This window comes from Schistocerca gregaria, chromosome 5 (genome assembly GCF_023897955.1).
Source record: "Schistocerca gregaria isolate iqSchGreg1 chromosome 5, iqSchGreg1.2, whole genome shotgun sequence".
Lineage (NCBI taxonomy): Eukaryota > Metazoa > Arthropoda > Insecta > Orthoptera > Acrididae > Schistocerca > Schistocerca gregaria.
This window is the reverse complement of record NC_064924.1, coordinates 520,998,415-521,012,755: the sequence shown is the minus strand read 5'-3', so window position 1 is coordinate 521,012,755 and position 14,341 is coordinate 520,998,415. Positions and strand designations below refer to the sequence as shown.

Genomic DNA, 14,341 nt, shown 5'->3' with positions numbered 1-14,341 from the left:
ACCGACAACGTAAGCATCAAACTGCTCACCTCCTTTCAGTCCTTACCTTTCGAAAGCGGCTTGACATAGGAGTCTTATTCTCTCAAAGGATAAATTTTGTTTTTCTCCAGAATTTATTTTCAGTTTTCAGTGGAGTGTACGCTGATTTGAAACTTCCTGGAAGATTAAAGGTCTGTGCTGGGCCGAGACTTTCGGTATTTGTTTCGTTGACTATAGTTCATATCTCTCCTAAGAATCATCATGCGTCTTTTCTTTGGTATTTCAATTTCGACTATATTACTCGTAGATGGACGGTCGGAAGCGACTCTGTTTCGTTTCACAACATGTCCATTGTCAACGACAAATGTTGTTTCTAACCGAGATTCATCGAAGCGCAAAAATTTTCCACCCTCTCTCAACGTCAAGTGCGTGTCGAAGCAATCTCCTGATAATTTGCGGTTAGTTCTCACTTCCGAAGGCTCTATATCCGCTCAGCGACCTATTCCAAACGACGACACCGTCTGCATCAGTTTTCGGATATGCTGTCAGCTGCGTGCCACAGAATTCATTTCCGCCCCAAAGGAATATATCTTTCATTCATTACAACTGGTATCTCTGCTAAGAATTATCGACTACTTTTGTTCTTGTGTTTCTGGCGATATTTTCAATTTCGATTATGTTTTGCGTACATTGAGTCAAATGGTTCAAACGGCTGTGGCACTATGGGACTTAACATCTATGGTCATCAGTCCCCTAGAACTTAGAACTACTTAAACCTAACTAACCTAAGGACATCACACAACACCCAGCCATCACGAGGCAGAGAAAAATCCCTGACCCCGCCGGGAATCGAACCCGGGAACCCGGGCGTGGGAAGCGAGAACGCTACCGCACGACCACGAGATGCGGGCTACATTGAATCATGTGCTGCTTCATTGTCACTGGGGAATATCGTTACGGATCTCATTACGAACAATATTATGTTTAATGCGTAGTTTTATGCACGGTGTTACAAAAAGGTACGGCCAAACTTTCAGGAAACATTCCTCACACACAAATAAAGAAAAGATGTTATGTGGACATGTGTCCGGAAACGCTTAATTTTCATGTTAGAGCTCATTTTAGTTTCGTCAGTATGTACTCTACTTCCTCAATTCACCACCATGATTTCATACGCGATAATCTACCCGTGCTGCTAGAACATGTGACTTTACAAGTATGACACAACATGTGGTTCATGCACGATGGATCTCCTGCACATTTCAGTCGAAGTGTTCGTACGCTTCTCACCAACAGATTCGGTGACCGATGGATTGGTAGAGTCGGACCAATTCCATGGCCTCCACACTCTCCTGGCCTCTACCCTCTTGACTTTCATTTATGGGGGCATTTTAAAGCTCTTATCTGCGCAACCCCAGTACCAAATGTAGAGACTCTTCGAGCTCGTATTGTGGACGGCTGTGATACAATACGCCATTCTCCAGGGCTGCATCAGCGCACCAAAGATTCCATGCGACGGAGGGTGGATGCATGTATCCTCGCTAACGGAGGACATTTTGAACATTTCCTGTAACAAAGTGTTTGAAGTCACGCTGGTACGTTCTGTTGCTGTGTGTTTCCATTCCATGATTAATGTGATTTGAAGAGAAGTAATAAAATGAGCTCTAACATGGAAAGTAAGCGTTTCCGGACACATGTCCGCATCACATATTTTCTTTAGTTGTGTGTGAGGAATGTTTCCTGAAAGTTTGGCCGTACCTTTTTGTAACACCCTGTATGTCCAACTGATAGAGCAACAGTCAGTTCCTGCTACGGTCGCAGGTTCGAATCCTGCCTCGGGTAGGGATGTGTGTGATGTCCTTAGGTTAGTTAGGTTTAAGTAGTTCTAAGTTCTACGGGACTGATGACCACAGCTGTTAAGTCCCATAGTGCTCAGAGCCATTTTTTTGAAGTCAGTTCAAGGCTTCCGGGTGACCCTCAGTCAGTCATCAAGATACGTAATCAGGAATAATATATTAATATAATACACAACAGATAAATACAGATGTAACTACGTATGCTTTCCCGGCATATCAACTGATGATATTCTTCTCGGTTCACCAGCCGGATCGTGCAGAGATCTGAACACAATATTTCCACGGTCCACCTGGCTGCCGCCATCAGAAGACAACGCTGTATGCTAATACAGCCGGAACTGATCCGTATCTTAAACGACGGCCCTTTTGTATGCCGTGAAAGGCCTACAGCACGTGCGCTACAAATCGTCACTGTTGTCCCCAAACGTAAGGGAACGTACAACGCCCCAATGGTGAAACCTGGCACAAACCGGTGAATTCCTGTCGAGTTCCATTTTCAAGGTAATTCTGCCGGCTGAGTCAATGATAGTCTTTTATCTTTTAAAATAAGGTTCGCAATCTTACTTAAAAGGTAACCCTAGTCTCTATTTATAATGTCTGCCAGTCTAATTCTTTAAAACATAATTCCAATAGCGAAGCACGGGGGAATCAGGTTGTATCACACCGAACAGTGTTATGTTTGCGCCTCGGTAAGAAAGTGCTTCGCGGAGGCCGATTTCTCAGACTGCATCAAAGTCTATGGCGCACGTGCTTAGCACTCTGTGTTGAATGGGGCGAATTTCCCACAATGGCAAGGGGTTTTGTAAACACCGGGCTTTCTCAATTATAGGTCATCTATTACCGAGCCAACGAGCGCTCTGATCTTGACTGGTCGACGAAATACGCTTCTGTTATTATATCAGGGGCATACGCCAACTCAGACGCAGAAAGCTTGACACGAGAGCTGCATCACCTTAAGTTCGTGTTCAAGCAGAATGGGTACACAGACAGACAGATTGACAGTGAGTTGTTACTGCAGAATATTTCTATGGTAATTATTACCAGCTATTTATGAGAAATCTAAACGCATTGCTGAACTGTCAGACAAAAAGAAATAGCAGTTTATGGAGATTTCAGTGTAGATAAGGCAAGATCAGACTTTACTGAATACTACAAAAAATACTGTAATATTTTAAGAAAAGTCGTTAAAATTTCATGAAGTACGAACATGCTCACAGAAACTAATAATGCAGATAATAAGATTAAAACTATATGGAATATTTTCAAACAGGACAAGCAGTCAGTGTACAAGACACCATAATAAACTAGATGACAATGTTGTGAATGATCACAAGTCGCAAATACTTTTAACAATTACTTTCTAAATGTGGCAGCAAAAATAGCATTAAATGGTTCAGTTGTAGCAGCAAGAGAATATACTAAAAATGTCATTCCACAAAACCAAACAACTAGAAGCAGTACCGAAAAGTTTATAGAACTACGAAAATTCTAAAAAAGGCTCAAATTGTGTTGGAATTTCTTTCAGAACTCTGAAAAGTTGTTCTCACTTAATAAGCAATTGTTATACCTCTTCATAGGAAAGGTGACAAAAAGGAGTCACAAAATTATGTTCTCACCTGCTTACTAACATCGTTTTCCAAAATATTTGAAAATGTAATTTACTCAAGAGTAGGCTGAAACATAAGGAGAAAAAATTTACCTATCACATCACAGTTTGGATTCCAAAAGTGTTACTGAACCGAGAATGCTATTTACACGTTCACTCACCAAGTGTTAGAAACCAAAAAATATATAATATCGCCAGTTGGCATTTTTGTGATCTTTCCAAGAGTTTTGATTGAGTGGATCATGTTAAATTAACAGAAAAACTCAACTTTTTATGGAATTGGTGGCTTTACACGTAACTGGTCTGAATCATATTGAGAAATAGAATGCAAAACGTTGTACCGAATAATTCAGACAATGTTGGAAGCAGCGAAAATTTTAGTGATTGAAGACGAACCACAAAGGGAGTCGCACACGGTTCAATTTAGTGTCCACTCCTGTTACTCATGTAAGTGAATGACATTCTACACTCCTGGAAATTGAAATAAGAACACCGTGAATTCATTGTCCCACGAAGGCGAAACTTTATTGACACATTCCTGGGGTCAGATACATCACATGATCACACTGACAGAACCACAGGCACATAGACACAGGCAACAGAGCATGCACAATTTCGGCACTAGTACAGTGTATATCCACCTTTCGCAGCGATGCAGGTTGCTATTCTCCCATGGAGACGATCGTAGAGATGCTGGATGTAGTCCTGTGGAACGGCTTGCCATGCCATTCCCACCTGGCGCCTCAGTTGGACCAGCATTCGTGCTGGACGTGCAGACCGCGTGAGACGACGCTTCATCCAGTCCCAAACATGCTCGATGGGGGACAGATCCGGAGATCTTGCTGACCAGGGTAGTTGACTTACACCTTCTAGAGCACGTTGGGTGGCACGGGATACATGCGGACGTGCATTGTCCTGTTGGAACAGCAAGTTCCCTTGCCGGTCTAGGAATGGTAGAACGATGGGTTCGATGACGGTTTGGATGTACCGTGCACTATTCAGTGTACCCTCGACGATCACCAGAGGTGTACGGCCAGTGTAGGAGATCGCTCGCCACACCATGATGCCGGGTGTTGGCCCTGTGTGCCTCGGTCGTATGCAGTCCTGATTGTGGTGCTCACCTGCACGGCGCCAAACACGCATACGACCATCATTGGCACCAAGGCAGAAGCGACTCTCATCGCTGAAGACGACACGTCTCCATTCGTCCCTCCATTCACGCCTGTCGCGACACCACTGGAGGCGGGCTGCACGATGTTGGGGCGTGAGCGTTAGACGGCCTAACGGTGTGCAGGACCGTAGCCCAGCTTCATGGAGACGGTTGCGAATGGTCCTCGCCGATACCCCAGGAGCAACAGTGTCCCTAATTTGCTGGGAAGTGGCGGTGCCATCCCCTACGGCACTGCGTAGGATCCTACGGTCTTGGCGTGCATCCGTGCGTCGCTGCGGTCCGGTCACATGTCGACGGGCACGTGCACCTTCCGCCGACCACTGGCGACAACATCGATGTACTGTGGAGACCTCACGCCCCACGTGTTGAGCAATTCGGCGGTACGTCCACCCGGCCTCCCGCATGTCCACTATACGCCCTCGCTCAAAGTCCGTCAACTGCACATACGGTTCACGTCCACGCTGCCGCGGCATGCTACCAGTGTTAAAGACTGCGATGGAGCTCCGTATGCCACGGCAAACTGGCTGACACTGACGGCGGCGGTGCACAAATGCTGCGCAGCTAGCGCCATTCGACGGCCAACACCGCGGTTCCTGGTGTGTCCGCTGTGCCGTGCGTGTGATCATTGCTTGTATAGCCCTCTCGCAGTGTCCGGAGCAAGTATGGTGGGTCTGACACACCGGTGTCAATGTGTTCTTTTTTCCATTTCCAGGAGTGTAGTTAACATTCAACAAGCACAACTGGTACTTTTTGCAGACGATATTAGCGCTATAATAAATTTCATTATTGAGAATGAAATAGAACACATTGTTAATGATGCTTAGCAAAGAAGCATTCTCTGAAAATGAATTATTTTAAGTTCTGAGAAAACACGTTGTATTCAATTCTGTACAACGAAGAGAGTCGTACCAATAGTTATTGACGTATGACATAAACAGGAGTCAATAATCAGGCTAAAATACCCCAAATTTTTGAGTGCACATACGGGTTAAACACTTGAAATGCAAGAAGCGTATTACTGAACTTCTCAAACAATTAAGTTCAGCTACTTCTGCTCTTCGTATAACTGTTACACTTGGAAACAAACGAATCAGCCTCCTGACATATTTTGTATATTACCACTCAATAATGTCTTATAGAATAGTTATCTAATAACTCACCAACTAGCAAAGTCAGCGCTGACTGCATAAAGCGAGCGGTATGAATGTGGTGTTCACCTGTGGTCGCCTATTCAAGGAGTCTGGCATTTTAACTCATATTAGCTGAAGAAATTCTTTATAAATAATCCAATACAATCTGAGAAGAATAGTGATATCCATATCTATAACACTAGAGCAAAAAAATTAACTTCATTACCTATTATGACGGCTGTCTGTATCTGAGAAAGTAGTCCAGTACACAGCAACAAACATTTCTGATCATTTGCCACTGACATCTGACAGGTAACAAAGCAAATTTTAAATCTTTTTCTCCTGGAAAACTTCTATTCCGTAGACGAATTTCTATTTAAAACCTACTAGCTTGTAAAAAAAAACGGTTTTTAAGCGTAGCTGCTCGAATAAGACTAAAAACTTACGTTTTTATTCATGTCAGCACAAATCATGCATACATATCCTGTAAAGTGACTCGTTCCCCATCATTTCGATAAAAGAATCATTCAAATCATCTATGGAACACGTAACGAACTAAGCTAACAGATCTGTCGTGCCTTCGAGTTTTATTCTGCGCCAGAACCATTAGAAGATGCATGTAGATCGGTGGCTTTACTACTATATGTTGGGGACATATCTTCAAAAACAGGAATCATTTTATAAAGTTGGAATATCTGAGGTGTATTTCATTCGGCAGCCAAGATTAGAGAGCTCGTTGGCTCGGTAAAAGATGACGTAGAATCGAGAAAGCTCTATGTTTATAGAATCCACAACTACATCTACATACATATTCTTCTCGTATCTTATCTTCGTGTTAATGGCAGTAGGAGCGTTTTGCAATCAGCGTCAAATGCAGTTCTCTAAATTTTCTCAATAGTCTTCCTGTAAAAGAACGTCGCCTTCCCTCCAGCGATTCCCATTTGAGTTCCCGAAGCATCCCCGTAACACTTGCGTGTTGTGCGAACCCACCGGTGAAAAGTCTCGCAGCCCGCCTTTGAATTGCATCGATGTCCGACAAGGTACGAATCGCAAACACTCGAGCAGTATTCAAAAATAGGTCGCCCTAGCGTCCTATATGCGGTCTTCTTTACAGATGAACCACACTTTCCTACAATGCTTCCAATAAACTTGACGATCATTCCCTCCCTACCACAACCCTCATATGCTCGTTTCATTTCATATCGCTTTGAAACGTCACGCCCAGATATTTAAAAGACGGGACTGAGTCAGGCAGCACACTACTAATGTTGTATCCGAACATTAAAAGTTTGTTTTTCCTACTAATCCGCACTGACTTATAATTTTCACATTTAGAGTTACCTGCCATTCATCACACCACCAAGAAATTTTGGCTAAGTCATCTTCTATCGTCCTGAAGTCACTCATCTTCGACACATTCCCGTACATCACAGCATCATCAGCAAACAACCACAGATTGCTGCCCACCCTGTGCGCCAAATCATTTATGTACAAAGAGAATGAAAGCGCTCTTATCGCATTTTCCTGGGGCACTCCTGACGATGCTCTTGTGTCTGAGGAACACGAGGACAACATACAGTGTTCTGTTACTTAAGAATGCCAATGTGAGAAATTCGCACCACTCTACACAAACGTGCCTTCGCCGAACACTCTCTTACCGAGTGACACACGACATTTTACGATAAAACACAAATGGATGCCTCTGCGTCTCGCTATTGAGACAAGGAAGCTATCGAAATTAGACTGGCACACAAAATTATAAATAGACAAGGGTCACCCTTTAAGTAAGATTGAGAACCCTGTTTAATCTGATTTCAAAAAATAACTGTCACTGATTCGGCCAGCAGAATATGCTGAAAGTGGTACAGGGCAGCGATTAGGTTGTTCCCTGGTTACAACATGGGGGCGCTGTACGTCAACTTGCGCTAGGGGGCAGCAGCGACGATTTGTGATGCACTGTGCTACAGGACTTCAGCGGCGTATAAAAGGACCGCCGTTCACGCTACGGATCACTTCCAGAGAAATTAGCATACAGCACTCGCACCTAAAGACTACTGCCAGGTGGATTGTGGAAATACTGTGTTCAGATGATTGCATAATCTGGCTGAAAACCCGAGAGCAGTGCCATCAGGTAAATAGGTAATTACGGTAGCCTCAAGAAAAAAAGGTACCCATAGACTGTGACAGCAAAACACGAAAATTAATCGGCATCTCCAGAAAAAGCTGCATATGACGATACTGCGATGACAGCGAGTAGCATCGTTTTGTTTGTGGGACGAAACAAAGAAGACATGAAGGATGATCAAGGTTTAACTTCCCGCTGACGATGAGACCGCTTAAAACACCGTACAGCCTCGGATTGGACAAGAATGGGGCTCGAAACTTTCCACGTAATTTTCAAAGGAACCATCCAGGCATTCACTTCAAGCGATGTGGGGGCATATCTTAGACTGGAGAGATACCACTGGACTTTCGGAAAAGTATTATCCACACAACGCCGAAGATAACAAGGATAAATAAATGCGATGACCGCTGCTACCATCCAAACTGCTGTCAATAATAATAATAGTTTTATGAGAAAGAATGGGAAAGAAAATTATGGATCTCTTAGAAGACAATAGTTTGGATTTAGGAGTACTAAACGCACGAGGCATACAGTTCATAGGTTGCGCTTGTAAATTAAGCCAAGACGTAACAAAAATCAAGATTTCTCCACAGGATTTGTCGAGCTAAATATGCGTTCGACAACGTAAAAGATGTCTGAAATGCTCATAAGAAAAGGTATACGCTAGAGAAAAAGAAGAGTAATGCACCGCATGTACAAGATCCAAGGGGAAGCAATAAGAATAACCGAAGAATAGATTTAAAAGGATATAAGGCGGGGACTACACATAGTGAGCAGGTGCGAATGGATGTGGAGATGAAGTGGCTCGCACAGGATAAACCAGTGTGGAGGGCTGCATCAAACTGCGTCTGAAGACGATGACAACAACAAGGCAGTGTGCTGGAGGAGGAGGAGGTTAGTGTTTAACGTCCCGTCGATCAACGAGGTCATCAGAGACGGAGCACACGTTCGGATTGGGGAAGGATGGAAAAGGAAAGCGGCCGTGCCCTTTCGAAGGAACCATCCCGGAATTTGCCTAAAGTGAGTCAGGGAAATCGCGGAATACCTAAATCAGGATGCCGGCAGGTGTAGTCTTCCTAACAGCACACAGAAAAAACCTGTGACGACAATAAGAAGAGGTTTCAAGGGTGCGTTTAAAAATCAAGATGAAACAGTATCAGTGATAGGATTCGCTGATAACATTGTTAATCTGAAACTTGGTGGTAGATTAAAACTGTCTGCCAGACCAGGACTCGAACCTGGATCGTTCGCACATCTCCTATCGACTGAGCTATGGAAGCACGACTCACGACCCGTGCTCACAACTTTATTTCCACCATCACCTCATCTGATACCTTCCACCTATTATCTGGTGGAAGTACAGCTGTGAGCGAGGGCCGCGGGTCGTGCTTGGATAGCTCAGTAGGTAGAACACTTACTCACCAAAGGGAAAAGTCCCACGTTGGAGACCCGATCCGGCACAGAGTTTTAATCTACCACCAAGTTTCAGATGAGCACTCACTCCGCTGCAAAGTGAAAATCCATTCTAAGAAGTGAGGAAAAATTACACGACCAGTTGAACGGAATGGACAGTCTAATGAGCACGGAATATGGAATAACAGTAAACCAAATAACGACGAGACTAATGAGAACAGCGAGAAATTTAACATCAAAGCTGAGGAGCATGTAGTAGAGAAAGTCATGAAAATTCTGCTACCTTGAAAGCAAAATAACGCATGACGGGCGAAGCCAGGAGGACATTAAAAGCAGACTGGCACAAACAAAGCGACAATTCCTAGACAAAATAAATCTACTAGGATCATGCAAAGACTGGAACAGAAGAGAATCGGACCGTTTCAGGTGTGCTGTTACAGAAGCATGCTCAAAGTTATGCGGACTGGTGAAGCAAGAAATGGAGATCAGTGGAGAAAGCTAAAACAGTAACTAGAAGAAGGATTACGATGCTAAGACTAGAATTAAGGAATCTTGAAATAAACTGCATAGTACTAGATGGGACCGTGGAGCGTAAACCTGATAGGGTAAGACAGACATTCGAATAATCCATGTTCGGTGTAAATTCATCTCAGATGAAGGGTTTGGCACAGGAAAGGGCTGCATCAGACCAGTCAGAATACTGTAGACTCGAGGCACGTCTCGAAGCAGAAATCTTTCTTTGCGCTGATAAGCCCTTCCCCACATCAGTGTAACCAGCGACACCCGCTGTTTGTTCAACAACGCGCCGAGCTGCCTACCCTTACACCACTTACTTTATTAATGCACGCACGATAGCCAGGATCTGTGTTATATTTCCGCTTGCATTCTGTGGCGTTGTACTGATCCAACATTCTGGAGCGAGTCATGGGTTATCGTCGACGATCGAGACAGATAGGAATTGTTGGTCGCTCAGCAACCGTCACTACCTCGAGAGGTCCTAAAGACTAGATTCACTCTCGTCCTCCAGTAAACGGCTGAGGCTACATTCCAACAGGAAACAGCTAACCGCAGCATCTCGATGTGACCTTCACAGTAGAGAAGTAAACACGAAGTTTCCTTTCCCTGTCTTCCTGTCACGTACATCCCTAACTGGATACGACGACTTGAGTCGCCAGCTGAGCCCTCAGTTTCCTGTGACTATATGTACTAATAACTGAGGACCTGTGAGCTAGAAGAAAAGCCTGGCAATAAAAATTTTGGAATTACACAAACTCTTCGATTCGCTGGCGTAAAGCATAAGAGAATCTATTTCAAATCGTGTCATTATCACACGTACTCTGTGGTAGCATTTAACGCTATAGCCCGAAACTTCAATCGATTGTTTACATCATTAGTTTACAACTGAGGCATTGGTGTGATTGTCTGTCAATTACATCTTAATGGCCTGCCACGCACTGTAACTATATTTTCTTTAGTACAGGTTATTATGAGCATAAAATCACCATTTGCGTGTATGAAAACCGTCATTCCTGCCTCTAATGCAAACTTTTCGCTGTTTCAAACTGTTTCTAGTTTTACGCTATGATGCGCAAATCGTTATTCTGTGCTGTCACTGCTCCTTGTCGAAATTTTCAGTATTTTCCACGAGATACAGAAAATGAGCGAATGAGGAGGAACACGAACTGCCATGAAGGTAGGCTCTGTGGTGACAGTCCGTATGTTCCGCAGACCTCCAGCTAACGGTGTAATTACGATGCGTGTTCTGACTGGTTATACAGCAATGCGACGCCCTGATTTCCTCCGCGTAAACAATTTTAACATCTACCCCAAACTTGCTCGTACCTTACTTGTTACGTAAAAATATCTATTGCGCAGTCTTATGATATCTACATGTGCAATAGTAAAAACTTCACAAACTGTTCGTCTCGACTGACGAAGCTGGTCGTCTCAGTTTCCTCAATGCCGATAATTTGTTGGGAAAAGGTGCTAATATGAGGAAAGAAATGTAAAAGAACTGACTCACATAATTACAGAGCAATATCCTGAGCATCGGTTTGCTACGGAAATCTTGAATACATTCTGACTTCGTATATAATAAATTTCCTTGAAACAGAGTTTCTGTCCACAAATCACCGCGCATTTAGAAACCATCGTCCGCGCGAAACTCAGTTTGTCCTTCACTCACAGTTAATCCCACAACATATGGACGGAGAGTAACAAGCGGAATCCGTATTCCCAGATTTACAGAAAGCGTTTGACACGGTGCCTCACTGCAGAGTGTTGACGGTTTAGGTTTCCAGATTTGTGGGAGGCTCAAAGTCTTTCTAAGTATAAGCTTTCTAAGTAAAAGAAGCCAGTATGTTGTCCCTGACGCCGAATGTTCATCAGAGACAAGGGTATTGTCATGAATGCCCGAGGGAAGTGTGACAGGACCATTTTTGTTCTCCGATTAAAAGAAGACATCGAACCAACTCAGAAGCGTGCTGCTAGAATTGTTAGCCGTAGGTTCCATCAGCACGCACGTATTACGGAGATTCTTCGTGGAAATCCCTGGAGGAAAGACGACTGTCTTTTCGCAACGCACTAGTGCGAACATTTAGAAAACCTTCGTTTGAAGCCGACTGAAGCACGATTCTGTTGCCACCAACGTAGATTTCGCGTAATGTCCTTGAATATAAGATTCGAGATATTAGGGATCGTACGCAGGGCTTTAAACAGACGTTTTCTCCCCGCTATGTTTTCGAATAGAACAGGAAAGGAAATGGCTAGTAGTGCTACAAGGTACCCTCCGCCATACACCGTACAGTGATTTGTGGAGATGTATGCAGACAAGAAAGCATTCGGTGACGCTAGAATTGCTTCCGTCCGGTACTACATAGCAAACTGTTCTATATCCTTCGCATCTTTGCCAGGCACTAGCTCATTTTCTTAAGTATGTGTAAACACCTTATGTAATAATGATTAACAGCTTAGTTCTGAGAAGAATTTTTATGACTTTTGCCTTACGAAATAATGCTGTGTGACCATTTCACAAAAACGTATAATAATGGTATGTGATACATACCATCTGGATAATTCTCTAAGCAACAAGTCATATATGCGATGCTACATGTGCCCTTTCATGTAGTGAGTTAGATCCAACCGATCGCAATTTGCAACAAGCAGTAGCGTCCATATAACAGGGATGAAACGCAGCTGATCTCTATCTGCCACGCTTTGGCATCAAGGGACATCACGTACGCAAACCTCGACAGTTTCTCACTGCCTCTAAGGTGAACTGAGAATCTGAAAGACGACAAAAACTGGAAACCATTTCCTCATGACTACAACCTTTACGACACAGAAGAAACTTCGCAAAGCTGTTGCAGTAAGCTGGGCGGACAGGTTAGATTCCCGGGATTGGCAAGCATCTTAGCTGTACTAAATATCTGAGTCGGTAGCGCAGGTTCCTTGTTTGTGGAGATAGCCAGATGTTTCAGTAAGCAGGCATCACTAACTGTAGAGCGACATTTTTGTTTTGTACATTTCATTTCCTACCGTAAAGCAGTAAGTCGGGCTGTATGAGAGCCAGTTCTTTACAGAACTCTATTCTTTTCAGCCAAATATCAGGGAGAATGTATTAGGATAGTGGCGTACGCAGTTTGTTATGAAGGCAAAATATCCCACAGAAAACTGTGAGCTGCTGGAGTGAGTACGTGTATCTGTTCATTTTTGTTGCATGGTAGAGTCGTGTACTTGTTCGACATGTATATTAAACCTAATGTAAATATAGGTACATGGTTCTAATGTACATGCAAGTATGTGCGAGTACGATGAATATTTTCACTTGTGTGATGCAACTGATTATTCCTTATCATGGCGGGTTATAAAGCCTACAATAAATCGACCAAGAAAAACTCAGTACACATCACCAGGAATTTCACAAGTAAAATAGTTTTTCACTTAATCTGTTCATCACAACTGAAAGAAGCACACTCCTCAAACGATAGGTTTCCTCTAGTTTGCCGGCGAGAGTGATCGAGCGGTTCTAGGCGCTACAGTTCTAAGTTCTAGAGGACTGGTGACCTCAGAAGTTAAGTCCCATAGTGCTCAGAACCATTTCCTCTAGTTTAAAAAGTAAACAATCTGCTTTCAGCGTAATTTAAAAACAAGCTGACGTCAAAGTAATACCTAAATAATATGAATAAAACAACGATAAATGCGTCTCTAAATGGAGTTCGTTTGTGTCTGTCTGTATTTCGAGCGCGCTTAATCCGTAATCCCAGCGCAGATGTCACACTTTACATTGTCACAACACTACAAACATACATTTAAGATTATCGGAACAGCTCGTAACGAAAAGGAGCAGAATTACATTAACACAGTAAATAACTAAACACCTATACGTTTCATAATTTCAAGCTTTAGAAGGCAAAGGCCAATGGGGTTGGCGAAACCTCAGTATAAACAATTCGGGTAAGAGAATGAGCGGACCTAAAAACGAAATACATGGAAAATAAAAATAAATAAGGCTATGCTTTCTTATTATCTTTCGGCACTTGTGCCATCTGGAAGGGCATCTTCATCCAAAAGCGGTAAAAACCAGCATCCAGCGACTTCTTAGCCATTTATTACTTACTCAACGGCATGTGCGGATGATTTCTGCAGATTAGCGTTTAATGTGTCGTTGACAATTGCTAATTAAAGACTGACAGGAAAAATAAATGAGTGTCGTGTTCTGAATCTAAACATGCATTCAGTAATCTATGGGAACAACAGAAACTAAAAATCGACGGATGACGTTTTGAATACCGCTGCTTCAGAATGCGGATCGAGGACGATTTGGAGCTAGGCTCCCTTCACGAAGGTGCCTAATGCGTTAGACAAAAAAGAAAAATAAAGATAGCTCGTTATATTTCCATATTATTTATAGTGAACGACAAGATCGCTATACCTTCTACGGTGAAAGAAGATCATCTGGCCGTTTCCCTAAGACGAGTCGCGCATCAACAGTATTTATAAGGGACGTTCAAAAAGGAACGAACCGGAGGCATAATTACAGAAACCAGTACCTGTATGTTA

The 14,341-nt window shown here is 43.2% G+C and overlaps 1 protein-coding gene across 7 annotated transcripts in view; it reads right to left on the bottom strand.

Annotated features, from left to right (window-relative positions):
* The window catches only part of LOC126272766 (myocyte-specific enhancer factor 2), an 841,022-nt gene that overhangs the window by 119,514 nt on the left and 707,167 nt on the right, over nt 1-14,341 (bottom strand). The gene's annotated exons all lie outside the window — the stretch shown is intronic.